A 27,357-nucleotide genomic window follows, 5' to 3' on the forward strand; every position below is an offset into this window, starting at 1 on the left:
ATAAAGTCATTTGTTGCATCTTAAAAATCATGGTTTTCTAGCAATCCTTTTATTTTCACAGAACTGAAGTTACTACACAGAACTTTGCATATGGGCCATCATTATCTATAAGGCTCCTTTTTTTTTTTTTTAAAACCTCCTCTAAATAGTTCAAAGCAACTGTTTTTGTCCAAATAATAGTTAAAGAATTCCTGCTTTATAGTCTTCCAAAAAAGGAAAACAAAGTAGTAATTTAGTCTTTTGCCCTATTGCTTTCCAGCCTCATTCAATCTAGTCCTTAGTCCAAGACCAAGCTAATGACATGAACTTTAGTCACACAGCCATTGTACTGTCTTTCCCAGCAAAGCTGGGGTTAGGCAACATAATATGACTCCTCTTCAATGATCAGATGAGTAAAACACTATTTTTGGCGAGCTTCTGCAGATGTGTTTAAAAAAAATATTTCCTACATAGTCTCCCTTTTGAAAAATTGTTCCTAGAGGCTGAAGATTTTCATTTCAAAATGCCTCAAATGATGTTCACTGCTGCTACTAGTAAATCATACTGTTCTACAGCACACCTCGGAAACACCCTCTCTGGCTGTAAAATGCCTTCTATTACCTAATAGGACATGATACAGGACCAGCCTAATAGGACACTATACAAGACAACATTGCCTGGGTTTGTTCTTTTTTTGTTTTGGGGCTTAGTTTTTTTGAAGGTCTTCTATCCCAATTCACTTTGGGATATTATAAGAATGCAACCTTTTAGAATAAAAGGGCAGATTTCAAACTGAAGAAGAGTCTGTGCTGTCTGTAGAATTTGCTCTGCTACTCAGTGTTCTGTTAATGTATTAAAATGTGTACTAAATTTAACTTTACACTTAACGAGTAATTGAAGGATCAGAAAAGCAAAGCTCCCCTTCAAGCTTTTTGCTTTTACTGCCATTTTCTGTCTTAGTAAGCAATGTCTTTATCATGATGTCATTTCTTCTAAGGTAGTAATTGCAAAAAATGCAGAAATCATTCATCTACAGTAGAAGTTTGGAATGGGCACTTAACATTGGAACTTACCTTTGCATTTTGATTATAAAAGAAAATGGCCCATATGGCATAAATATCTTCAAGTGAAATGGGAGTTCATGAATTTATAGCAAATGTGATAAGGGTAAAAAGACCTCAAGAGGAAATGTGGTAATGGTCTTTTAATAGACCTAAGAGAAAAACTGGCTAACTCTTACCATAGCTAAGCAAATAAAGGCACAAATCAGTGAGAAAAGTTGCTAGTTAAACAGAAAAGAATCCAAAGCAAAGTTCATATAATAAAGTGATCTCTCTCCAAGTGAAAGTTAAAAGGCAAATCTTAGTGAGACAAACTTAAGAGCAATAAATTAGAATACAAATGAAGACATAGGTTTTACTGGATGTTGAGAGCTTTGAACTGGCTTAGTAACTGGAAGGGCGGAAGATTGTTCACACAAGAGGTCTGGGAAAAAAAAGAGGTGGGGTTTTGTTGTTGTTGGGTTTTGGTTTGTTGGTTTTTCTAAAAATCAATATAATTTTCTTTACCAACTTTGAAATTACTCCAGTGAATGCAAAATACAAATCTGCATTCATTAAGGTATTAAAATCACAATTTCTTAAGGAAATAACCTGTGGTTTCAATTATTAAGTGATAAAAGTACTTCTGAACTCATGGTCTGTGTTATTGGTTCTGGAGTCACACATTCATTTCTATGGTGCAGACCTACTCTAGGAAATAAATGAATTTCTGATTGGATGCTACCAAAAAGGACTAAAATTTCATTTTTAATTAGCTTGAAAATGTCCAAATTGTTATTCTAAATTTTTACTTATTTTCTCCAATAGCTCTAATATAGACCAACAGCTTCTATATTATCAGCAGTTCTGAATCCTTCTTCTTATGCATCTTTAGATGCATAAGTTTAAGTCAAAAGTGCTCCAGTGACAGACACAAGATCTTTATACATTGAATAAGATTCCTATAGTCAAGTATTCTTCAAACCACAGTCTAGGTGTAGGGTTACTATTTAATGAAATTGTATGTGAAATAGAGCTAATAATCTTTGTTTTCTGATATTAGTTTGTTTCTGTAACTATGCTACCTGTGAAGTCTAGTGTCATACAAACAAGTAGAGTGAAAACATAATAACACAAGACAAGACAACTTCATCACTGGTTGGTTTAAAGTTGCTAAAGCAAATGCTTCTTGATGGCATGAGTACTGCCATCAGTAGTACTCTGAAACAAGAGAAAGGCTTATAAACACATGGTACTACACACCAAAAATCCCAAAACAAATATCCAAACATTTAAATGTGAGCAGTCAAAAATAGTGTAATATGTCTGACTTAATTCAGTCAACAAATAATTTGCATTTTTCTCTAGCATAATGAACCTATAGAAGACAACACATACACTAGCTGATCCATGCATATACCTACTGCAGACACCAAGTCCTCCACGCTACACTGACTGGTCACTCTCATGTCTATAAAAATACCTTCCTTTGAAAGCTGTAATTATCACAAATCAAATCCTCAGTTTCTAATAAATTGACACAGAAACTACAACCTTTTACTATGGAATTTAGACCCATTTTGCTGCATAATACACTAGGGCCTTTATTTTTATTCTCTTTTCTGTATTACCTATGCAATAGTAAGAAATAGCTTTGGCATACATGAAAAATAGCAGGCAAGATGTCAAAAACCCAAACCAGAACTGTATCCACAACAAGACAGGTAAAAATCCCAATCAAGTTGGCTGCTTTAATTTCTTTTTCACTGTAGCATGATGTGGGTGGTAGAGCAGAAGGGAGACTATCTAGGACTACGCAGAGTCAGAGATCCTGCAGAAAGTAAAAAGCACGAACTCCTTGCTCAAATCCTGCTTTGCTCTAGGCAGCATTACATTCAACAAGTCACATCATAAAAGTGAGACTTCTCCATGTTTTAAATTGCTATTGCTATAGTCAGGTTTATCACGTGGTACACTCTATCAATGAATGTCTTATGAAGCAAGATGCTATTACAGTTCCTTCTGATGTAAATTAAACTAGTGAATACAACTGAATTAACAGCTTCTCTCACACTTCTACGTACAGAAAAGGTAGCTGATTTTGTTGACTAAGTGATTAATTTTTAATTATTCTCTCAGATTCAACTGTTAAGGGGCATGGTAATGCTTATAATTGTGTCTTGACTTATGTTGGGAAGTTCTTGTTTTGTTTTCAACCACTTACTCTTCCTCCCCCATTTCTCCTAACAGCCACACTATAAAACTCCAAAGCAGATTTGTAAACTTTTAGAAAAAAGGGAGAGAAAACATGAAGTTTTCTGTTATGTGAATTACCACAGACCACAGGTCCCGAAACAAAGCCAAACAGGAGAATCTGTGCAAAATGAAATGCAGCTGCAATATAATGACCAGGAAAAGGATTCAGGAGTTATTACAGAAAAATCCCTAAAAGCCCTCATCAGAACAAGCCACAGCAAAAGTGAGGAAGGTATTAAAGCCTTTGGATTACACTGACAGTTGCAGCTGAAACAGGTAAAAGCAAAAATTCTACTCTTACAAAAAAAACCAAAAAAAAAACCAAAAAAACACAAAATACAAAAAACAAGAACTAGACTTTCACCAAAACATTGCACTATAGATAATTATTTTTTTTTTCTCAGTTATCTGTGAAGTAAAGGCATATGGCTCAAATTCATTATCAGGTTTGTAGGGCCCTCCACCAGCCTAGGTACTGGAGGCTTCCTTCAGTGCACAGGTCTGCCCAGCAGCACAACAGCACCCCAGTGACAGCGCTCACCAGCTTGCCAGACATGCAGTAGTGATCAGAGAGCCACTGCCCTGGCTGCATTGAATGTCCTTCTCCTGGGCAGAAAAGCTTACAGGAAATGCCACAGTGTTCTTGGCATGGTTTTGAGACCACCTGTCCCTGACAGAAGCTCACCAACCATGTCAACTTCTATGGTGTATCTTTAAACCACGTATTCCAGCTGTTGAAGAACTCTGGTTTTGCTCTTTTATTATCTTGCCAATGAAAAAACATGACATACACTACGTACCACATCAGAACGCAGCCTTGGGCTAAGAAGAACCTCTATACTGTCTAGGCAAAGTTTTCAGCTGCATTACACCAACAGGGCCACAAAGACATCATCATTTTAGGGAATATGGCTAGAAATTACAGGTTAACCGAAACAAAATCAAAGCTTTTATCTGAACTACTGAAATTAAAAAAAAATAATCAAGTGACAGATCTAATGACTCAGTGTTTCAGGACATTACTGCACACGTGTACCAGCTGGAAGGAAACAGAGCAGTTTAAAAGGCATTTCTGAAGTGCCAACCAAGCTTTCTTTTTGCTCAAAGAAGCAGATTCATTGTTGGTTAACATTCTTTCTGTATATTGTATATTTGGACAAAAATTGCACTTTGGATTTTCCTATTCTGCAGTACCATCTAGTGACATTGCAACGATGGGAACTGAGCTTCACTGCAGTGCTTCTCTTTGGTCATGCAATTATTAGACCAAATCTTGCTACTCCCACTTTAACCATTTCTTTCCTGGCTTGTTACGAGCCCCATAAAAGAACACATATGATAGACAATACACCCTAGAAGAAATAAAAACATCCATGAGCGCAGACACAAAGCACTTTCTGCCTGCTTTCTGGCAGACTGGAGAAGAGAGGATTTCAATGAATCTACAGGTGTGAAATACATCCTGTGTGAAACCAGCTTTAAAATAAAATGCAGCAATTAGTAAGGTACTTACATCGCTCTGATGTCACTACCTATCCGGTAACTCTGTAACAGTATCTTAACTGGGAGATGGGGGAATCTCATAAACTGTGTCATTAATGAAGGCAGCTGCTTCCCTGGTTCCCAGAAGATCTTGGCTGAACCCACCCCTCAGAGGCATTCCTGAGAAATCTAGAGGGGGCGAAATTATTTCTAAGCACATTCCAGTATTCTCTTATGTATTGAATACAAATGTTCTTATAAACGTATTAAAATAGTGACTATTACTTAGAGTTAAAAGACTGTATCTGTTAAAAAACACTTAGATACTGCTCCTACAGAGCAAAATAAATACTTCATCTCTAGGTTGCCTTATCTCCGGTTTACTGGGGAGATTGAGAGAGACAAAGATAATGAGGTTTTACAATGTCACAAAAGGTAAATAAAACCTTAAACTATAAAATGAATTCCTTTGCTACAAGAAGTTTTAACACCATTTTACACAACCCCCATCAATCTGGATTTAATAAATGCTTCCCCACCACCACCCCCCAAGCTATTGTTCCTAACTCAGCTCACAAAACAAAAACGTACATTGACAACCATAACTCTCATACCTATTCCTAATTACAGTACCAAATACAACAACTTAAAAACACACACATGCACCATCTTTGAACAGGTTTTTGATCCACTATATTTGTTCAGGATACAGGCTGTGTAGCTTAAAGACTATACTGATTCACACACTAAAAGCTGTAATTCATACCTATTGCAGAGAGAGAGAGTTTATGTGCAATACTTAGCTTAAAACACATATAAAATTATCTGGAAAGAATACTTGAAGGACAGCTGATCAGCAGCAAGCCAGAATTGCCAGTAGTTGTGCTCTTTTTTCTTTTTTTTAATTTGCCCAAAAAATATTCAAATCATCTATTGTCTGGACAGGTGAAAGTAGTTTTTGAAATAAACAGATCATAGCCAATGCTGGACAACCATATATCTGGACTTGCATGAAAAAATGACAGGCAAAACCATTACCTGTGCCAGCATAAGGCAACAAGAAAACACACCCCTTGTACAACTATTTACTTCATCTGATGTTTCAGGAGTTTCAGGGCAGCTGCTCTCTGCATAATGTGAGCAGATGACACCAAAGCATTGAAGCATGGGCAAGACTTGATGACTCAAAGTAATGACACATCAGTATTCTAGGATTTCATGTCCATGCTTTTTGAAAACACACCACTTTCTATAAGGATATGGTTATAAAACTTGCATCAGAATTATCTAATAAAGGACTGGGCTCTGAATAAGAAGTTTCAGTAAATGCATGTCCACAATTCTGATGTTAAATCGAGTACAAAACAATGGTACTGTCAGAAATTCTTGGCGCTACTTAGTTTCGCGGTCATTGCTTTCAATAGAAGGCCTGCCACTGTCTTCAACAGGATCAAAGAAATAAAGTCAAATTAAGAGCTTTCGAAAACTCTACAAGCACAAACACAGTGGCCTGGTTGACTGTTGGGTTCCACGAATTTAAATGCCAATAAACCAAAACAAACCTACTCTGCAGCACCATCTAGTGATGCTACGTGGGTTTCACAAGAAACCAGTATTGCAAAACAATTTTTAACATTAATTGCACAATTTCTGTGTACTAATGCATTGCATGCAGCTTACACTGATCACTCGAGAAGAATTTTAACCAAGTTTAGCTATATGTAATACAGAGCCCAGTACCTCCAGACCACCATTAGAAAGAAATCTGGAGAAAGAAATTACTTCATAATCCTCCTATATGTTAAGCCAGAAATAGTGGCAGCAACATTAACTGAAAATAGAAACTCTAAAGTCATAGTTAAGATATGGACTGGCCAAAGCAAGATAAATTTGAATTAAATACTGCAACCAAAAAAAAATTATGTCAAGTATTTGAGAATAGTCTTAATCTAAAAAGTTTCAGGTTCCAAGTAACTTATTGTATTGGCAATTCTAGGAACACAGAAGAAGATGTTATTTTTAGGACTTCTGCAACTTTCTCCTTCAAGGAACTCTCAAACTGATGTTTTAGTTTGGGTACTGGGAGGTTGGGGGAAACCTTTTTCCGCAATAAGTTTCACTACATATAACAGCACTTGTTACTGCTGTATTAAAAAAAATAATAATAAAAAAATCATCACTGTCTTACCTCAGGATAGCCTTCTACTGACATGATTACACTACTCCAGTAACAAATTTCTAGCAATTAAAAAGAAAAGTGGCAGACTGCTTTAATGGAATTCTTGCTTTCTTTAGTGACTGATGTTATTGCAGGAGACAAAAGTCATGCAATAAAAGTTAAAGTGACTCTTCTTCAAGAGGAGGGAGAGAAGACGGCAGTGCCTATTGCCTGAGTAAATGAGCTTCAGACCACAAAACCCAACAGCACTGCACGTTAACTTCTGAAGAACCATCATGAACCAGTGAGTTCTGGCAGCATTAAGCCACTCTTAGGAAGTTCTAATTCATTATCTGAAGTACTAAATTTTCTTCCTTATTCATTAACTGTTTATCTACTACATATTTATAATAGATGTTTTCTTCCTGTGGGTTGCTATACTGATTCTACTGATCTGAGGTCTCAAAAAGGATCAAGAAAGAATCTGATTAAAAGCAAGTTGGTTTAAGCTGAAGCACTTCAGTCCGCTAGAGAATTTCACAACCTGCTGCAGATGGTGGCTAGCACCTAGCAGAGTTCTCAGAACTGTTCTTTGCACTGATACAAAGCGTTCTGCTGGATTTTAAGAAAGACCCCAAAAGACACAAAAAAACAAAGCAAACCAAACTATTTACCAGCACTAAGTGGAAAAGTTTCTGTGAGAGCTACACTACCTAACATTTCCACTAGCTAACAAAAATAGTATTACTTTTCCCCTGCATACTCTTTCCTCCCACAATATTGAGAGAGAAAGCTAAGGAATACATGGAGCTGTAATGCACAATCCATGTTACATTAGAAGCCTGCAGAAACTATCAAACCATACAGTTCTGATGTCTTGACTTTCTAGGAAGTTCTGGGGTTTCAGAAGAAATTATTATGACACACACACACACAAGAAAAATATCTTTCAACGGACCAAGGTCTAGTAGCATTGCTGTCTCCGCTTACCTTATATCATTAATTAAACTTCAATAGTAGCAGGTATAGTCACTTTTATCCCTGATCTTACATCTGCATCAAATGTTTCCTAACCATCGTTATCTTAGTGGTGAAAGTGTTAATACAAATAAAGTTTTAATAAAGACCTATTTGAGTACAAAAGGACAGGCTAAAAATTAATCACATTTTCTGTGTTTTGAAGGAAACTGAGGCTTCAAACATACTTCCCTCGCCTCTAAGTTGCTATACATTTTGAGATAAAAACAATTATCTACAGATGTTATCACATCAAGGGGTGCTGTTTATTTTTGCCTGTGCAACTAAAAGAGATGCAAAAAACAGGTGGGATGTGGTACTATTTAGGCCCAGTACAAGAGATGCTTAGTAGAAAATTCCCCCACCATCTCTCATGGCTTTTTATGATATATCCAGAAAGTCAGTCACACACTACAGCTCTTTCAGATTTACAAGGTTACTGGTTACCTACACAGGTACAGCCTCCATACTTGCATTTTTGCCTGCCTTTCCTAGATCATGTAGCCACCTGCCAGAAGTTGAAGAGATGTTATTTTGGGGATTCCTTCTCCCCACCCATCCTCAAATCCATTTGAAGCCATGTTTAGAATACATTAGAGTGGAACTCACCATCAAGAAAATAATTTCCCTATTATAAAGAGACAACTTTTGAGAGCTGTGCTAAGATAATATAGGAACAACTGGTGAAGTGACAACAACACAAGGTTTAAGAGAATTGAGTTTTGTGCAGATAAATAACCAGAATCAAATAGGGTACAATGCGATGCTCCTGCTCACAAGACCTGCTGCACAAACTGAAGAAGCTTAGCATAAAGAGGACAGCTCAAAATAAACTCACCAGAAAACCCCACATTATACTTCTGTTGTTCTACTGTTATCTTTAGGAGTGTCTTAGTACATCTTATAAACTTTGAGAAGAGCAAACTCACGGCAGGCTTAAAACACTTTTCAGGGGGGATTAGATAAACTTAATTACATTTAAACTCCTAACATAAGGGCTAAAATTACTGGAAATGCTGACCACACACCAATGAGGCCACACTACTGGGCTCTGTTAATTTTCATCCCAAGTGAAAAATAACAAACATAGAATGATGTCTATTTAAAGTACTTTTTAATTATGTACTGCCATATTGTATCCTACTGCAGATTAGAGAAACAACATTCAAGTGCCTCTAAATGAGATGCTTTACTATAAGCAGACTGGGAGCAATAATCACTATTTAACCCTCAGAAATTACTCAAAAAAATAAATCAGAGCGAATGAGGGAATCTCATACAATCTGCCCCATCCCAGAAAAGGGCTGGAAAAATCAACATGGGACCAAAAGAGATACTTGGTTTCTGCTTTATGCCACTGAGTTTAAAGAACCATCTCTTTTTATGTTACCATCAGCTGAACCAACTGAGGAGAGAGGCAAGAAATCAAGGGAAAAACTTCAGTTAGTGTTGATTATATGACTGACTAGATCAAGTATTAATGAAATATAGCCCAACATCTCACCTACGCAATAAAATCCCTTATATGCCAATCATAAAAAAAAACCATAATCAACTATGCATACCTGATCTCATTTCATGGTGCTATTACCTAACACAGCTTCTGTCAACACTAAACACAACTATGCAGACACACAAAGCTCAAAGATCCTGACCATAGTTCTTTTCCGAGGGATTTCTGCCTTCTGGCTCTCAAACTAACTTGAGGTAAATTGGCAGCACATTAAAGTACTGCAGCACGTAGCCCTTTCAGAACAAGGTCAATTAAAACCAAATATAGTAGTTAAGTCCCTTTTTCAATTCAACCACAGGCAGCTTGGACTCTACAGCAGCAGAACCAGGTAACATGGACAACTCCACAGGCCCTCATGGACCCTTGGGCACCAGGACATACAGTGCTGCCCACTCCAGCCCTACTGCCTCTCCCACCGGCAGCAACACAGGCAAGTGCTCATCATGGGACAAAGGTACATTGGGAAAAAGCAAAGAAGGAAGGAGCAGTAACAGCTCCAGAAATTGCAAGTCGCAGTGAAGGAAGAACTAAGCAAGCAGTAAAACTAAGGAAGCTCAATAAATACAGACAATACAAAAAGATACCCTAGCAGAAGAATGTCTCTTCCTCAGGCCATGGTTAAGAAGCCCCCTTCTCCTGTCCTCCCCAATCACAGTCAGTGCAGCAGGTTTTTGGGTAAACACCTAATAGTGCTAATATTCAACAAAAATATTGAAGAGGCAAAAATCAAACTAGGAGGAAAAACAAGACCACCGCGAAAAGAGAGTGATAAGGTCATTTAAAAACCACTGTTTTCCTTCTCAGCATTTGGGCTGGTGCAAAAGGAGCATATCGCCACAACACAAGACGTTTTTCCAGCCAGAGTAGTTTTGTGCTATTTCTACTTCCTTCAGCCTCTAGAAGCTGGGACAGGGATACCCACCCTCATACTAGCTTTTGCTGGGATCTGGCTAAGCTTCATCAGTCCTTCTGAAGAACCAGATCCCACACCTGCTCAGAGCCCTTAGGACCAGTTCCCTCACTGTCCATCAGTGGAATCAGTGACAATGACCTCCAAGAGCATCAAAACAAGTCTTATAGCCCTTTCTGTCTAATACTGAGCTACAAGGAATATCAGCGTCTCTAGGGATAGAAGAAACAGGCAGAAATAACCATAATGGTCTGAGAAAAAAAAAAAAGAAAAAAAAAATATATCATTAGCAATGCTACAGCAAAAGTGTGATGAACACAAGACATCTGAATTTTTAGAATTTTTGACTGGTTTAGAACACAGGCTGAAAAAACTAGCTAAAAATATGATTTTTCACTTACAAATAATGTTTTATACTACAAAGGTTTTGCCTTTATTTGGACACAAGACAAAAGTATCTGCATATGATTTTTCTAACTCCTGGTATCATTTATTTTGTGGAGGTTTTATTCACTCTTCCTAGAAGCTGTCATCCAATTTATTCATCAGAATAACAGTTCTGCATTTCAATAGTAATTTGTAGACAAGTTCCAACACCAAGTTAAAATAATATATTAATAAAACCAAACTGCAGGACAATTTGGAGAGAATATGAAAAGACAGAAAAGTACTCCCAGGAGCAGAAAGAAAAAAAAAAAAAAATCCAAGTTGCCTGCTGGCTCAAAGCCAGATTTCCACCTCCCTATGAACTCTTCAGTAAACTAGGATCCAGGAACATTCTCTGTCTGTTGGAAACTGAAAACCATACTGAGAGCAGTTGTTTTGTAGGTAGTGGTTTCATAACTAAAACAAATTTTCCATCAGCGAATCTCTTTCCTACCCCACCTACAAATATCTCAGATATAAGCAACTGCGACATGTGACAAGCTTGAGTTTTTCTCACCCAATTCTCTCCCCACCACCACTAGCGCTCCCACAGCGATACAGCCACAGCAGCTATCCCCAGGCAAGGGGGCAGCGGCAGCACATCACCTGCACTGCACTGGCCTCCCACACCAGCTCTGGCTCCTCGTGCAGTGGCTATTTGTAATTACCAGACACAGCTGAACGTGAGCCAGTACAAGACACTAAGGAGCTCAAATCCGCTGCACTCTCCAGTGATTCTTCTCTCGCTGCCGCTCAAAAGGACAGTATTATTCCTGAGTTCAACCATGGGCAGGGTGATTCAAAAGGGGCAGATAACAGCTTATTTAAGCTAAGACATTTTTCTTCTTCATTAGGTTTCCTGGAGTGACTGAATGGTGTAGAGGATGCTTTTTAAGCCTGGAAAGGAGATGGGAGGGGGTGAAAAGATTGAAGAATAGCCACAAAAGTTCCTTTTCTCCAGGGAAAAATCTGTTGAATAATGAATTTAACAGGGAGATGACACCACCCAACTGTTCAGTTGAGATCTGAACAACATCCTTAATGAATAAAATATTAGCACTAGAAAGCACATTTATAGTCTCCTATAAAAGAGCTTATAAGCAAACCATAAACAAACTATGGCAACAAAAAGGCAACGTACTTGTAAATATTCATGACATTTTCCATTCCACTTAATTTTCATCCTAAAACTGCTCAAGGCCCAAATATTTTTTTTGAAGACAGTTACATTAAAATAAAAAGGAGTGAAGGTACAAAGGTCAATCTCACTATGCACAATCCTTCTAAATTATGAATTTATGATATGATGGTTCTTTTTATGAAAAAAGATAATGCCAGAATTAATTAGAATCCATACACTTTAATCCACTACAAGAAATTAATTCATTGTAACAAGTGCCTTTGGGATTGACACCATCTCTAGATTGTGTAAAAAAAATAATTAATGAGGCAGATATATTCATATCATTGCAAATGATGACTGGAAATGCAGGACACCATAGTGAATTAGTTTATCAGGGGAGAAGCAGGTAGCCTATGGATCACCACAGGTGCAAGCTTGTAGCGTAATCAGGTGCAAAGACCTGTTTAAATTTCTAACTGTTCCAGAACAAATGCTTAAAACCAGCATTTTGCTACGGCTAACAACAGTCTCACCCTGCCACAGAGTACCAACTGCACCAGCCACACAGCACCTTATATATACTTCCTAGATATTATTATAACCTCAGTAAAATTTTAACTTATTTATTTAAATAACTATCTTTTATAATTTGCATACATTGCTTTTCCATTGAGCATTACAATTTCATTGTTTTAATCATACTGCTAATCTCATCTTAAAAATCACTCTATCTTCTTCTCTTGCCATTAGATATTTGCAAGCAAGAATGCTAGCGATATTCAGTAAAGCTGCTGCTGCACTTTCATATTTAGGGTTTTATTTCACACTGAGGAATACAATATTATACCACATCAGACAACCACCTGGGAGGATGAGGAGAGTTTATGGAAAATTACCATTCCACAGGTCTGAACCACTGTTGCTTCAGAAATCTTTCTGCAAATCTCACTTTATGAGGCATAAAGAGGAAAACCACCAGGTATATAGGGCTCCTCTCTGAATTTCTAGCTAGATTTTTTGAACTGAAGAATCACCTATGGAACTAATATTGCCCAGATTTCCTCAAACTTTGTAAAATCCTATGTCTACACTGGATTAAAGATGCTGAACCAAGCCAAGGGGCCAGGCACCAGCACAAGTTGGTTGCACCTGTGTTGGTACAAAGTGGCTGTGTTGTGAGCTTCTACAAAGAGTGCTCCTCAAGTGCCCATATTCATCACAATCACATAGGGGTTTTTGTAAGCACCTTCCCATGCTTGCTTGGACTTCTTTTATGAGAATGAAGTGTTAGAATTTTAATACCTAATTGTCCTGGTTTCAGCTGGGATAGTTAATTTTCTTCTTAGCAGCTGGTGCAGTGCTGTGTTTTAGACTTGGTGTGAGAACAAAGTTGATAACACACTGATGTTTTCAGTTGTTGCTGGGTAATGTTTATACAACGTCAAGAACTTTTTAACTTCTCACACCCTGCCAGCATAAAGGCTGGAGGGGCACAAGAAACCGGGAGGGGACACAGCCAGGACAGCTGACCCAAACTAGCCAAATGGATATTCCATACCATATGATATCATGCTGAGTATGTATAAGCTGGGGGAAGAAGGAGGACAGGGGGAGATGGGACACACACGACAGTTGGCATTATGGCATTTGTCTTCCCAAGTAACTGTTACACATGATGAAGCCCTGTTTTCCTGGAGATGGCTGAGCACCTGCCTGCTGCTGGCAAGTGGTGAATGAATTTTGTTTTACTTTGCTTGTGTGCGTGGCTTTTGCCTTACCTACTAAACTGTCTTTATCTCAACGCACAAGTTTTCTCACTTTTACTCTTCTGATTATCCCACTGTCAGCAAGCGGCTTCATGGTGCTTGGTTACCAGCCAAGATTAAACCACAATACCATATATACTCTGAGAGATAGCAAAGTGCACGACTTTGACCTTTCTAGTGTTCTGTAGTTTGACTCATTGGTAAATCTTACTTGTAGCCATAAAGCACCAAAAAGAGCTGCAGTGCTAACAATGCTCACACGCAAAATACTTCCAAAGGGGACAGCTGATGAAAGGGCTTGATAGGAATTTTCTGGCACTTACAAACTTCCTCTTGGATATTCAGTAAGAAAAAAGAAAGGAAGAACTGCTCCAAGCACAGAAAACCAAATAGCCTGAAGATAACTACCAGAAAGAATTTTATCCAAACTGGAGTCGTATTCTCTAGGGTAGCTCCACTGATTAGAGCAACAGCAGAGCCTACAGTTTTAAATAGTTCTCAGATGTTAGATCCAAAGCTAAAGAGCTTTGCCATAATGGCATGACAACCATCATCACCCCAGAAACTTTCCACTCTCCAGACAGCTACCATATGATTCTTTAGCTCAGGTGTAGGCACAAGAAAGAAAGGTTGTTTCATGGAGGGGGTTTTTGGCTTATGGGTTGTTTGGATTGGGTTGGGGGGTGTGTGTTTGTTTTTGGTTTTTATTTTTAATCTTTGACTCTGAAACCTATTTTAAAAAAAACCGACAGCATACTCTTGCGCTTGAAGATTAGCAAGAAACAACTCTCTTCCCATCCTGGTGGTGTCAGACTGAACCATTTCAGGGTCACAGCTTAAGTACCAAAAAGCTGTGACAAGTGATGAAACAGTAAGAGATACCTCACAGAATGGACTGTAGTCATGCCAGCAGTTTCTGAGAGTAAACACGCAGTTCAGAAGAGTTTATCCTTAGAAAGCAAACCAGAAACCAACAATCACATTATAACAGGAATTAGTTTAACTTTTTAAAAAAGTTATCAAAAACCAAAGCAGAATATTCCTCTGCTGCACGAGCACGCTGGAGTCCCAAATCACCTCAGTTTCTCAAGATTCCTGTCACATAGGCAACATTGAACTTTTTCCGGGTTTCCGTTAATAAAGTGAGAGAGACAGCAAGGGGATTATTTATTCCTACTTATTTTCAGTCTGATCTGTTTGTTTAAATTCATTGGAATAAAATAGTTCCAGACTTTTTTTTTTTTATTATTATTTACCTCTCTCAACCTCCTTAGCTTTCTTACTTTCTTTTAATGTTTACCTTTCCCCAGCACCCTATTCTTAACTTTTCACACATTTGGACCCTCTCCTCCTTTTCTACGGCCTCTTACCCCTGCCCCACATCAACTGCAGTGCAGCATCTAAAAGGGGTCTAGAGGGAGTCCTAGGATGTTCTTAGGTCTCATCAATTGCATGTGGCTTAACTATCACCAACCTTAATTGATAGGATGACTTGAACTGAAGATTGTTCTTCCAACCTCCCATGCACCCACATGGCTAGCACATCACTGGTCTAGCAGTTCATGCAAGCACAACTACCTTTATCTCAGGCTTAAAACAAAAAAAGCCAACCACCTCAGTTCCCCCCCCCCGACAAAAAAACAAAAAAACCACAACAACCAACCAAACACCAAACCACCCACCAAAAAGACACGACAACCAGACAGAACTGTTATCCTAACTGATTTTCCTTGAATCAAAGTCAGGGCTTGATCATGCAAGCTACTTCTTTGCAGATTGGAGACAATAGCAGTCTACGGCATTGACATGACTGAATCTGGACGACAGTCCACATCTGTGGTTAAGGTAGTAGCAGTTCTCTTACAATCAAGTGGTTGAACTAGAGCTTGAAAATATCCTACATGGCAGAAGAGTTGCACAAACACTACTATTTAAAGCATAGTAAGTCATCTAATAATAGCTTAGCTTGCAGGCACACATAGCTCTTTACACAACACTCATACTGCAATAAGCCCATCTTATTACACAAGAAACATTTAATGCAGTTGCCATTAAAACAAAAAGTAGGAATTGAAGAGGGTTTTCTTATTTTCTGTAATACATACTGTATTTAGCAACCGGAACATATTTATTCTCCAATATTTTCCTTATTTACTTACTGTAATCTATAGCGGTCCATAAAGAGTCCATTTATCGCAGAACTTGTAACTGGTACTATTTGGACACTTTGGATATTGCTTTGGGATTTTTTTTAATATTTGGATATTGCTTAGGGAGTTTTTTTAAAAATCAAGAAAAAACTTACAAATATTACTTCCACTTAAAATCTGATTCTTTTTCTATAGTCCAAATAACTCTTCCAATATTCAGGCTAGTCTAAGCTATGAAGCTGGTGCTTTATAGCAAATGCCAGACTTGTCCTGGAAGCATTCAGAGGGTCAGAGAGAATGTCTATAGGTCATTTTAGGCTATATTGTGCTGTTCCCAACAGCAACCTTTGCTGAAGGTCAGTCAAGTCACGGTCTGGTTCCCACTTAAATAATTCTTAAAATTGCAGAGATTTTATTTTTGCTTTTTAATTTAGTTGGGTTTTGGTTTGTTTTTAAATCCAGTGGTTCTTCACTAGTATGTATATAATGCTTGCAGGAAAAGTTTTTGCTAGAGGTTTGCAAACTTCACAAAAAAATGTGTAATAAAGAAGTGCATACTATTGCAGCAAACTTTACTTATTCATCTTCTGTTATAAACAGAAAAATAACCCGACTTGCTGGGCTGCACATTCCAAATCTCCCCACATTTTCAGTAATGCAAAGGGAACGGGGGGTCGCAGGCAGAAAAGGTTGAAAACAAGTACTTGCTGAAAGGGAAACAAAGCATTTTATAAACATTGCATTTTTGCATACTGAGGCTTGGAGGCAAAGAAGATCCAATATTAGGTTGAAAGATTGTGCACTTGCCATACACCCATGCAGTGCCTTCCATTTTGGTGTAGCTACACGCTCCAAGAAAACTGTTTAACAGGCAGCTCAGCTGTTCTCTTCAGCAATGACAATACCAACGGCCATTAAATGCAGGAAAATATCTGATACTGTCATCCTATCTAAACAATGCAGCTTGGAAGCATTAAATTGCTTAGTGTGTTTCAAGCCTGCAGTAATGAAAACAGAAGCATACCAAGGCACATCAGGACATTGTTTACACTTTTTTTTAGGCGTTAATACACTTTTTGATAATGCATGTTTCTGAATTATTCCATTAGAAACAAACAGCGATGAAAAGCTCTCACGGTCTCCAAGACATTTCAAAGCCGTGTTTTTTGTTTTGTTGTGGTTTTTTTTATAAAACCCCAAAACTACTAAACAATTCAAGGGAATAATGCAAATTAAGTGATGATATCTCATTAATAACAACACAGTTCTAATAGAACCTTGATATTTTGTAAGGAAGATCTTGTGTTTTGGGGGTTTTTTTTGAAGCACCTTGTTCTTTTTAAGTGTTACTCTACCCTCTCATCTGTACATAGGTGAATCTTATTCCAGATCAAGCAATAGCAGCTCTGATTTCACAATCCCTAACTAAATTCTACTCCCAAAACCAACGATGGGTCAGCATTCACCCCTTCCCACCCACAACAAAGGAGGACAATGAGGAAATATATGGGTTCAATCCTTTAATATTCCTTTTAAGCCACTAAAACTAGATTTATTCTACTACCTCAAAAGATTCAGTCCACAACATTGAAATCCCTGAGAGCGTACAACCTTACATTGTTATTTTAACTGAAGACACCATTGTTCTTTTATGCTGGACAGAAGGTGCAATTCAAGATTTCCAGTGTGTATGAGTTTAAATGATGAAGTTGAAGTTTTTCTTTTTTTGTCAGGTTTGTGAATCCATAAAAGATCTCTGGAACTCCTGGTCATGTGAATAGGCTGAATAGTTTTGATGAAGTTAATCACACAACTCAGTTTCTGAAAAGGAGACAAACTTCTACATTTACCTTCTATAGAGGTACATGGTACTAACAGCATTCCAGGAGTTTCTCCAAGTCAGTGAAAGGATCTGAACTCGCACTTTTTTTATATACCCATATATTTCACCACCAGCTGGTGTCACCATGCACCTTAAATTTATGCCACATTATTTCATACTTATACGGCTCTCCAGCAAGCCATAGGAGAAAAGATTTTAAAGTTTAGGAATAAGAAGCACTAACACTGTATTTTATATACAACCATCCAACTGGCCTTAATTTTTTAAAGATCTGAATTAAAGAAGTTCCCTAAAGAAATGAATTAAAGGTTTTTTCATTGCCTTTGTACAATATTATTTTCACTTCCTTTTGTACATTTTTTTGTAGCAACAGCAGTCCCCACAAAAATGGATTTATTCCTATGAGCAGAAGAATTCACTTCGGGCATAGCAGTAACTACTGCTTGTACTTGGAATCACACTTTTCTACTTCAGGACAGGACAGGTTGACTATGTGCACTGAGTATTACTAATTTGCTTCTGTGCAAGAGAGGTACAAAGAAACCATTAGTTAGGAAGAAAGATATAGGAAGAGAGAGGCTGGTTTGTTTTCTCAAACACTCAAATTGCATGGCCAGATGGATTTCCTCCTAGGATATTTAAAGAACTGGCTGATGAAATCCTTAGAGCCATCAGCAGTTTATTTTTGAAAACTCAGGAGATACAGCTACAGCACAAAAGATTAAATTTAAAGAACAGCAAGTGTGGTGTACCTATAGAAGGGGAAGAACTGAATAGTTACAGAGAAATAGTAGAACAAATTATTGGGTTTCACCGCACAAAAGACAACAAGGCAACAAGAACAGCAAGCAGGATTTATCACAAAAACCTATAAAGTTAACCTAATCTCCTCCTGTAGACAGGTAATGTGCTTTATAAAAATAAAATAGCAGTGATGTTTTACCTACATCTTGGCAAAAAAGCACTAAGCCATATTAGAATTATGGCATCAAAAGGTCTTCCAAAGAAACGCAGTATACAGCGGTCTATGCACAGAACTTTTAATGAAGGTACCAGCAGTTTCCTGGCAGAGAAAGGTTGCAATGACAGGGCACCCACAGCATCAAATCCTTTGAGTCAGTCCTATCAAGTACCATAACGACAGGGTTGATGAACTAAGGATGTTGACTATTCAGTTTGCAAACTCTGCCAAAGCTGGAAGAGCCAGGAAATACAGCAGGAGCCTGGACAGAACTCAAGTAATCTTAAATTGGAGACGAGCTCTGGAAAGAGACAGAGGACCAAAAGGTACAAAACTTCAGCAGAAACAATCACCTACTGCTGTAAAACTGACATTGTTCTGGATGTGGTATGGCAACACATCACAAGCAGTTTAGCATAAAGAAGCAAAGACAGGCAAGAGTCCACGACTGCACTGAGGTATATAAAAATCTGCTCCTAAACCGTGACAAAAGTATTCAGAATAAATAATGAACACTATAAAAAAAAACAGACATAGAAGCTTAATGGGAAGTACAGGAAATATATAAATATATATATATATAAATACAGCTGTCAAGAATAGCGTAGGCCTGTGCTACTCGATCCTGCCTCAAAGATGACTGCAGTATCAGAGGGCCCTGAAGGTCCTTTACCAGCACTGCGATAGCAGAGCACCATGTTTTGTTCCCCACAGTCCATCCAACCTCCTTCTTCATTTCCTTATGTCTTTTTTCCCTCCAGTAGCCTTATTTCATCTGCTTATTTCATCAGTTACAGAACATTTGTGCATTAACATCTTTGTCACACTAGCATATCATTTTCTAGAAGATCACCAATATTTTAATCTACTGCCTTCATTTATACCTCATTATAGGATCCTTCAGCATAACAACTACTGAATTTCTAACCTCTTGAAATCTCAAGTATGGTACAACTGTAAAGTCCAGCCTGCTTTGATCAGTCTCCCACACGATTTGCCCATTATAAAGGTAGCAGAAATCCAAACTATCCTGGTTCTCCCCCCCACCCCACACAGCCTTCTGATAGTAGCAGCAATAGAAAACAATTTGTTGTAAGTGTCTGGAGATTGAGTACTGACCTGGCCACTCAGCAACCATCCCAAAATACTCACTTTGTCACACAAAGACTAAAATTGCAATGGGAAATCTTAGCAGAGCATTAACAGTGAAGAATACAGATATACACTGACAAGTAACAAGTAGAAAAATTTAGCTTTCAATTATAGCTCACTGAAAAAGTCATACATGCCAATTTCATATTTTCCTCCATGTTTTGTGCTCTACTAGTTTCTGTTTAAAGCCACATATTCATTTCTCTGTAAGACCACTTAAAGAATTGTGTGGAAAAAACCTACTAATCACCAATACAATTGGTTGCAGTAAAATGTGCAATAGCCATAAACAGCCACAATGCTATTATCTTTGGATAATATAAAGACATTATTAGCATCAATTATCACTTCATAATGAAGAAATAAAAAGCATCCCAAAAATTAGAAGGTAAATAAAATGAAAGATTAAAGTCTTGGATATCTAAACTCCCATCAAATATAAGTGGACTTTTCACTGCATCTCACTAATCACTAATTCCTTGAGAATACTTACTATTAAACTGTATAATGCAAAATTGCTGGAGTAGTTCAGCAAATACAAAGTATTTTTCTTTGGTTTAAAATAGGTCTTCAGCATTTCTAGCATCTCAGGAAGCTGATATCAGTTGCACTGCAGATCAGTCCCCTAAAATACCAAGCAAAATCCTTCACAACAGTTTTCCTGAAGCCCAGAGAGCAGAGGAAAGATTATAGCAGATTAGTAACATGCAGGCATTTGTTTAATGCTAATAAAAGCCATCTGAATAGAGAGAAGGAAGATCAGGGAAAAGAAAAAAAAACTCACCAAAAGGTACTCCTGATTGCCTAACAAGGGCAGGTTCTGCCCGACTTGGGCAGTCCCATTACAGTCTATGACTTCCAAAGGCTTGATGTTTGTTTTTTTTAAAATCGGACCTCAGTCATACAGTTGTATTCTATTAGTGTCTCAAAAACTGATTGTAATGGTTCTCTACTCTCCTGTAGTGTGTCCCTACAGCATATAGGAAGAGGGGGCACAATGCTTTAGGACCCCTAGCCAAAATTAAAAGATAGCTGCAATCATGAAATTAAAACTGTATGAGAAATTCTACAGATATTTCATATCTATTCCCTAAAGATTACAATAGCATAAACAGGAAAATGATGGGGGGGGGACGGGGGGGACAAACATTCAAAAGATTAACAGGGACTGAAATAGATTGCTAAAGGACCAGACCAAGAGAAGTGGTCTGTTCCAAGGGAATTCAAGGATTTCCCCTTACAGATGCTGAAGTACACTGGAATTCCCCACCTCTCCACCCCTCACCCCATTTAAATCCATTCAGCCTCTAGGTCTCCTTGGTGACTTTCAGGATTTCTATAGAAAGCATTCTGCAATTTTACAAATGTTGCAGAGGCTCTATAAATTAAAAGTTCTCTTCCCAATAATGAAATGAAGATTGTAATTGCATGTATCTGTAATAGTAATGGATATCTTGCCTTTATTTCAAACTGATACAGGAACAGACTCTGATGCAGTTGCGCGCACACACACACACAAAAAAAAAAAAAAGATCGATTTTTATCCTACTTGAGGGACAATATGATTTCACTAGGCAGTGGGAAGACTAAATTATGTAAAACAAAGGCAAAGTTAAATATACAGTGAAGATAAATGTCTGTTATTTGCTAGCACACAAGCATGTTATGTTTAAATGCAACAATTTCCTAGTGAATAAAATTAAGGGGTATTTGTGGACAAAACAGCTCAAACCTAGGACAACTGTGCTCTCCCATCTTCCTCTTTAGAAGTTTATACTGAGAACCAATGATTATGATACCTTTTATCTTTAAATAAATTACTTGCTTACATTATAGATATAGTTAAAGCAATTTTTTGTTTCCATCCTTACATCAAAATAGCATTAAAAGACGTTACTAGAGATTACATCTGCCAAAGCTCCCTTCATTTCACAATAGGATTGTTTCTAATAATTTTTCAGAAAAATGCCACCTCAACACTTTTATTTTAAAGAAAGTGTATTTCCTTAACAAATGAAAATTATTGTGACCTTTTAATAAAAATAGTGAAGCAAGGTGAGAAATACAATACATTTTTAGGCAATATCCTATTCTTTTAATATTATCTTAAGGATCAGCTAAAATTCAAGATACAGGACATCCCTTCCTAACTCCAGACTCAGCTTCATTTTGCCTATACTATCCAGAGCCCAAGTAGACAAAGACAGTAAATAAAACCTGAATTACCTAAATACTAGAGGTGCAAGGAGAAGCCAATCATATGGTGACATCCACACTCTTTTTAAATACTCAAGATATTAACAAAAGCATAAGAACAAGTTAGGCGAGTTCCTGTTTTTCAGGATCTGTGACTTCATTCAGCTGCAAGTTCATTTAAAACGTAACAATGTTAGAATGAGTCTTTGTAAACTGAAACTACACAGCCAGCCATAGATGAGACAGAAACGAACATTCATAATAGATTAGGTATACCATTTTTCAAAAAGTTTTTTTTTTTCAGAATCCAACAAGTTGGAGCTGGTTAGAAGCTCAGAAGGCCCATGTATTCACCCAAATGCTCCCATCCTCATCTACCTAACCAATCACCCTCATATAGTCCTAATCAGAATCCATCTTCAATGCATAAACAAACAACTATGTCAAATTGACACAATTAAATTATCCTCTACCCTAGTTAGAAATCTCATTTAAACAGTAATGAGGGCAGGAACACGTCTACTCCCAATTATGTATCAGCAATAGCTTTGCCAGAGCTAATAGAAGACACTGTCAGCTCCCAGTAAAGTCAACCTTTAAGTCCAGTTGTATCTTTAATGTAGCCAGTCATGCTATTTTTCTGCCCAATTATAATCTCCCCTGTATCGTTACCTGTTAAACTGGGTAAGTAGTAAGCATGCAAGAAACTGAACGAGTTAAATGCTACCTCACCACTGTTGAATACCAAGTTCTCTGTAGCTGTAACTCTAGTGTTCAAAGTGATGGTGCAAAAAGAAAAGATAGTCCTACCTGGGGATAAAAAAAATAAAAGTTATATGAGAAGGGAAAGGAGAAACAGAGGAGATAGCAGAGGTCTGAAATTCAACAGTCAACTGATATTTCACTTCATATATGTAACCTTGTACAGGTCAAGCTTATGTTTTAATTCTTTTTCCTTTCAAATATTTCAGTGCGTGCCTCTCCCCAATAATGCATGTGGCATAGCTGTCATTACAATCTAACTGCTATTGGTATTGGAGAGCAAGAGTTTCTAGATAGCTAACAAAGCAATTTTAACTTTGCTTTTACCATGCTTTTTACACCAGAAGTTACCTTCGCTTTCATGTATTAGCAGTAATACTATAGCTCTTTCAGGAAACCCACCGCATGTTTGTACCTCAGAACAGTTTCTTTGAAATTTGTAATTCTACTCATAAATTAGTAAGCATATGCAGCAAAGTTTGCAGGCAGGTGGACTGTTGCTGTGTTACCACTTAAACATACCAGACACACCAAACTCATTTGGCAGTTATAAATGAAAAATATCTTAAAATTAAGTCATCCAGGCAATTCACTGGCTAATTCCTCAATTTTACAGAACGATTGCCACTCCAAAGCATGTGTATAGCCATTAGCAATGGCTTATTTAGCCCAGGAGATACCCATAATATTTGCACAAAAAGGATGCACCTGCATGCTGCCAAGACAAGGATTATAGCTTAGGAATTCTCCAAACATAGCCCTGGCTCAATGGACTACAGCATTTCAGACAACTATTTCACAATGAGTCACGTACCCTTATGTCCAAAAGGCTAATAATTCAGCACATTTTGTTGGCTACATAAAAACACGCATGTTGCTTTTAGCAAGTTCTCAAGATTGAGGTTGGAGGGCCTATGCAGAACTTTGTGGCTTTACAAACTACAAATCATACCACACAAAAGGGAAGTCCCTCAAATATATCAGAAAATTATCTGTACCTCCAAGTATAGAGTTGACAGATGACTATTCTGACACAAAAATGTAAGCAATTCAAATTACCTTTGGAAAGTAAACCAAAATACTTAGGACTGGTATTTTACCATCACACTAAGTTTAGGTAATATGAAGTCTGGATGACATAAGACAGAGTGTTCCCAGAAATAAAGTTGTTTCTATTACTGTCTGACAAATATCAGAACAGCAGCCAGTTGAGCATCATGCATTTAAACTGAAAAATCAGCTGGCATTGGAAGGTCATTTTCCTCTTAAAAGAGAAGCTAACATTATGTTGGGCAGTGTGAAAATAATGTTATAAGAAAGAGTTACTGGAGAAAATTAGGTTGTTACCAATAATAAAAACTTTCCTTCTCTTACAGGAACACTTGACAACCAACTGACAAGTCACCTTTTTAACTAAGCAATCGACTGACAAGTATTTGACAAATGGGTTTTGGATATTGTTGTAATTATATTTACGAAAGTCAATTACTTTATTTCAGTAGCAAATAGGACATGTTTCAGAAAATTTTCAACAAAGTCTTTGTTCCCTAATCTATTGCGAACGGCCAACAGACAGCTGGTGGGCTTTTGTGCATTTAAAATTAGAATATCAGCTGCCAAGTCTCCACTTCAAAATTCTAAGCAGTAAAACTGCTCAAGTTTCACAGCTGAAGCAGAATTGACATATTTAGATATATATAATACAGCATAAAGATAGAAACATATCCAGGACAATCTGGGGAACTGGGAATTTATTGTGAGTTTTGAACCTAGCTTTGCCCAACATAACTAGCAAATGCCACATGCTAGTTTCATCAGTTAAGAGATACCTTTCCATCAGGTCCAGCACTTATTTATCCTAAGTTCAGCATCTTCCCCTCCTTGAAATATTGCACAACACAACTGAGAACTGGAAAGTACAGCAGCGCAGATTTTTTGCCTTGGTGGAATTTGGTATGGTTTCAAAGCTGTATCTGTAGAGATCATTAGACATGCACAACTCTGCTCTGATCCTGTAGGTTCAAAGTGTGACCCAACCACAAGCTAGCTCCTGGTGGTGATTCAGTGGCAGTAAGAGACATACTACCGCACCAGGACCCAGGAGACAAACTCAATTTTCAGTCTCTGTAGGGAAATAGGAACCCAGAGAAAATGCTCATCAAGGAAGTGATACAGACCCTCACTTGCCATGCAATCTTTGGCTCTTCATCATGCTTTCCATAATCTTCAAAACCCTTTCCAGCAGCCAGGCAATACATTTAGGGGTTGTGTTAGCTTGAGATAAATTCAAGTATGGCTGGATGTGACCAAGCAGTGGACTGAATTAGAACAGCAGTGCTTACTTTCACAGTGTCAGTAGTCTCTGCAGTGCATGCCACCTATTTTTCCTCTCAGTAACCTGTATTTATTTCCCATCCTCACAGATTTACAGCAGAGATTAATAGGAAGATGGCCATATTAAACCTGAAAAGGATGGGCTAGAATAATTTATGGTTTTAAGACAGTTGCATTGTCTTTTTAAGCTACAGATAATTTTAATCTATATAAATACAAGTGTCATGATAAAGTCACAGTCTAGTGCATTAGAAAGCACTTACTATCCTGTTAAGGACAAAGACGATTAAAATCAGGTTAGCAAGATGAATAATGACAGTGTCATTTTAGCTAATGCACTAGACAAAACCTATCTGTAAATATATATATAGCCTCAAGGAACCCCCATCAGCGCCAGTGTGGTTTGCTCTGTAATCACTGATGACTAACAGGAACTCCAAAATCAGATCTATGATTTTATCCTTGTCAAAATAAAATGGTGTCAGTTATCTGAAGTACACATCAGGAACATTAGACCTTTACAGCCATGATTCATAGTTTGCAGTGCTTAGGAAAATCACTATGGTTACATACACCCCCAAATAAACGAACTTTATTTCTGATTTTCTTCAGAATTTCTTCAGCCTTTACTCCAGTATTCTCCTTGGTGGGAACAAGTTGGTTAGAACCAAAGCAGACAAACTCTACAGGCAAAAGCAGCAGCAAGTGTTGCCATTTTTATTTATTCACATGTGGCCTCTTGCTGTTGACACATGCAGCCTACAAACACTACCAGCACTCAGTCGGAAAAGCACTCCTGCCTCCTCCTCCATCTCCCAGCTAACACACTCTGGGATGTAGCAGTACATACAGGCTGCGCCAGCAGGGTGAAGCTGCTTACCACCTCACCATCTAGCAGCTGCCTCCACACCTCCTATGCTGTCAGTCTCCAAGGAAGCCGTATCAAACCTAACTTACCATGCAATCCTTGTTCTTCACAACCAGTTCTCTGGGGAGCCTCCATCCATTACCACTGCCACTGCTTTATCCCACTTTTTATCTATTTTCTCAATTGCTGCTAAAGTTATTTACTGTCCTGCCTACACAGCCAGGAAACTGCTACCCATCTATCGTACTCCTTTACACCTTCCCAAATTGGCTAACGGTTAAATGACACCACAAGTATGCGTGTTTCAGAGCATTAAGTGGACTTCAACAATCTTATTTGTCCCAATTCAAAGTACTGCTTTTCCACATCTAGCTTTCAATATGACATTGAATTTCACCTCTCATTCCACAAATATAAATTTTGGAGAATTCCCTGCCACGTCTACTTCAAATATGGGAGAGAGGAGGAGAGGGATAAAGTGAAAAGCTAAGTGATGGCAACCAACAAAATACAAAAAGACACACTGGAGAACAGAATCCAGCTTAATTTTCAAACTAAGGCTTAGTCTCTGTTGGATAACCTCACTCCTTTGTTGTTCTTCTTTTATGCTTTCAAATTGTGTACCTTTAAAAGTAAGGTCCTATGTGGTCTGCTTCAGTTCTCTTGTGTGCAGGTAGAAGAATCTTATCTTGCTTTCAATGAAACACGTGAATACTGTTCAGAAACTGATATAAAACAGGAATGATATTCTAGTTCAAATCACTCAGTCCCAAACCTGCAAAACAGCTCTAATGCAGTCACAAGGCAGTCTTTCAGCAAAAAACAAGAAGCAGTGTTCTCAAATATAAATCTGTTTGGTTATACTGTATGCAATAGATCTTCCGAAGAAGCCACCTGGAGAGGGAAGTATCAAAAAATGAAGACCAACTGCAATAAAGAGTACAAGCCTGTTAACCTGCAACATGCTAGCACATGCTTCCTCAAGCTAATTAATCAAAATCCACTGAAGACTGAGAATCATTAGCCTGGAGTTTCTCTGGCCAGATAAAATAGTCTAGTCTAGAAAGTTAGGCTTTTTTCTATCCTCTGCATATTAGTTTCACACAAATTCCACCTGCAAATGGGTTAAAATAGACTCCTGTATTTTTTCCATATCTATTACTGCTGAAATTTCTAGTTTGCTGCTAGTTCGGTAGAATAGGTTCCCCATATAAAATTTAATTATGTTTTCCAGGTTATTAAAACCAAAACATCACAAACTTCTTTTTGACATGCAAGCTTATAGAGGATCAGATCACAGAAGATACTTTTATTTTGCTCGAACTTCACCCTCTCTCTCCAACCCTTGTCGTCAAAACTTTTCTTTAAGCCATATCCCTCAGCACCTGAAGTAATCAAAACATTGTAAGATTGATACTGTA

At 37.7% G+C, this 27,357-nt stretch overlaps 1 long non-coding RNA gene across 2 annotated transcripts in view; it reads right to left on the bottom strand.

Annotated features, from left to right (window-relative positions):
• LOC308073097 overlaps window positions 1–27,357 on the bottom strand; it is a 271,143-nt gene that overhangs the window by 92,987 nt on the left and 150,799 nt on the right. The window contains exon 3 of one of the 2 annotated variants that reach the window (XR_013931904.1): window positions 22,348–26,650. The exons of the other annotated variant lie outside the window; for it this stretch is intronic. This is a non-coding gene — a long non-coding RNA (uncharacterized lncRNA). Of the gene's footprint in view, window positions 1–22,347; window positions 26,651–27,357 lie in introns of those variants that run through there. 2 annotated transcript variants of the gene reach the window in all.

This window comes from Falco punctatus (genome assembly GCF_963210335.1).
Source record: "Falco punctatus genome assembly, chromosome: 14".
Taxonomy (NCBI): domain Eukaryota; kingdom Metazoa; phylum Chordata; class Aves; order Falconiformes; family Falconidae; genus Falco; species Falco punctatus.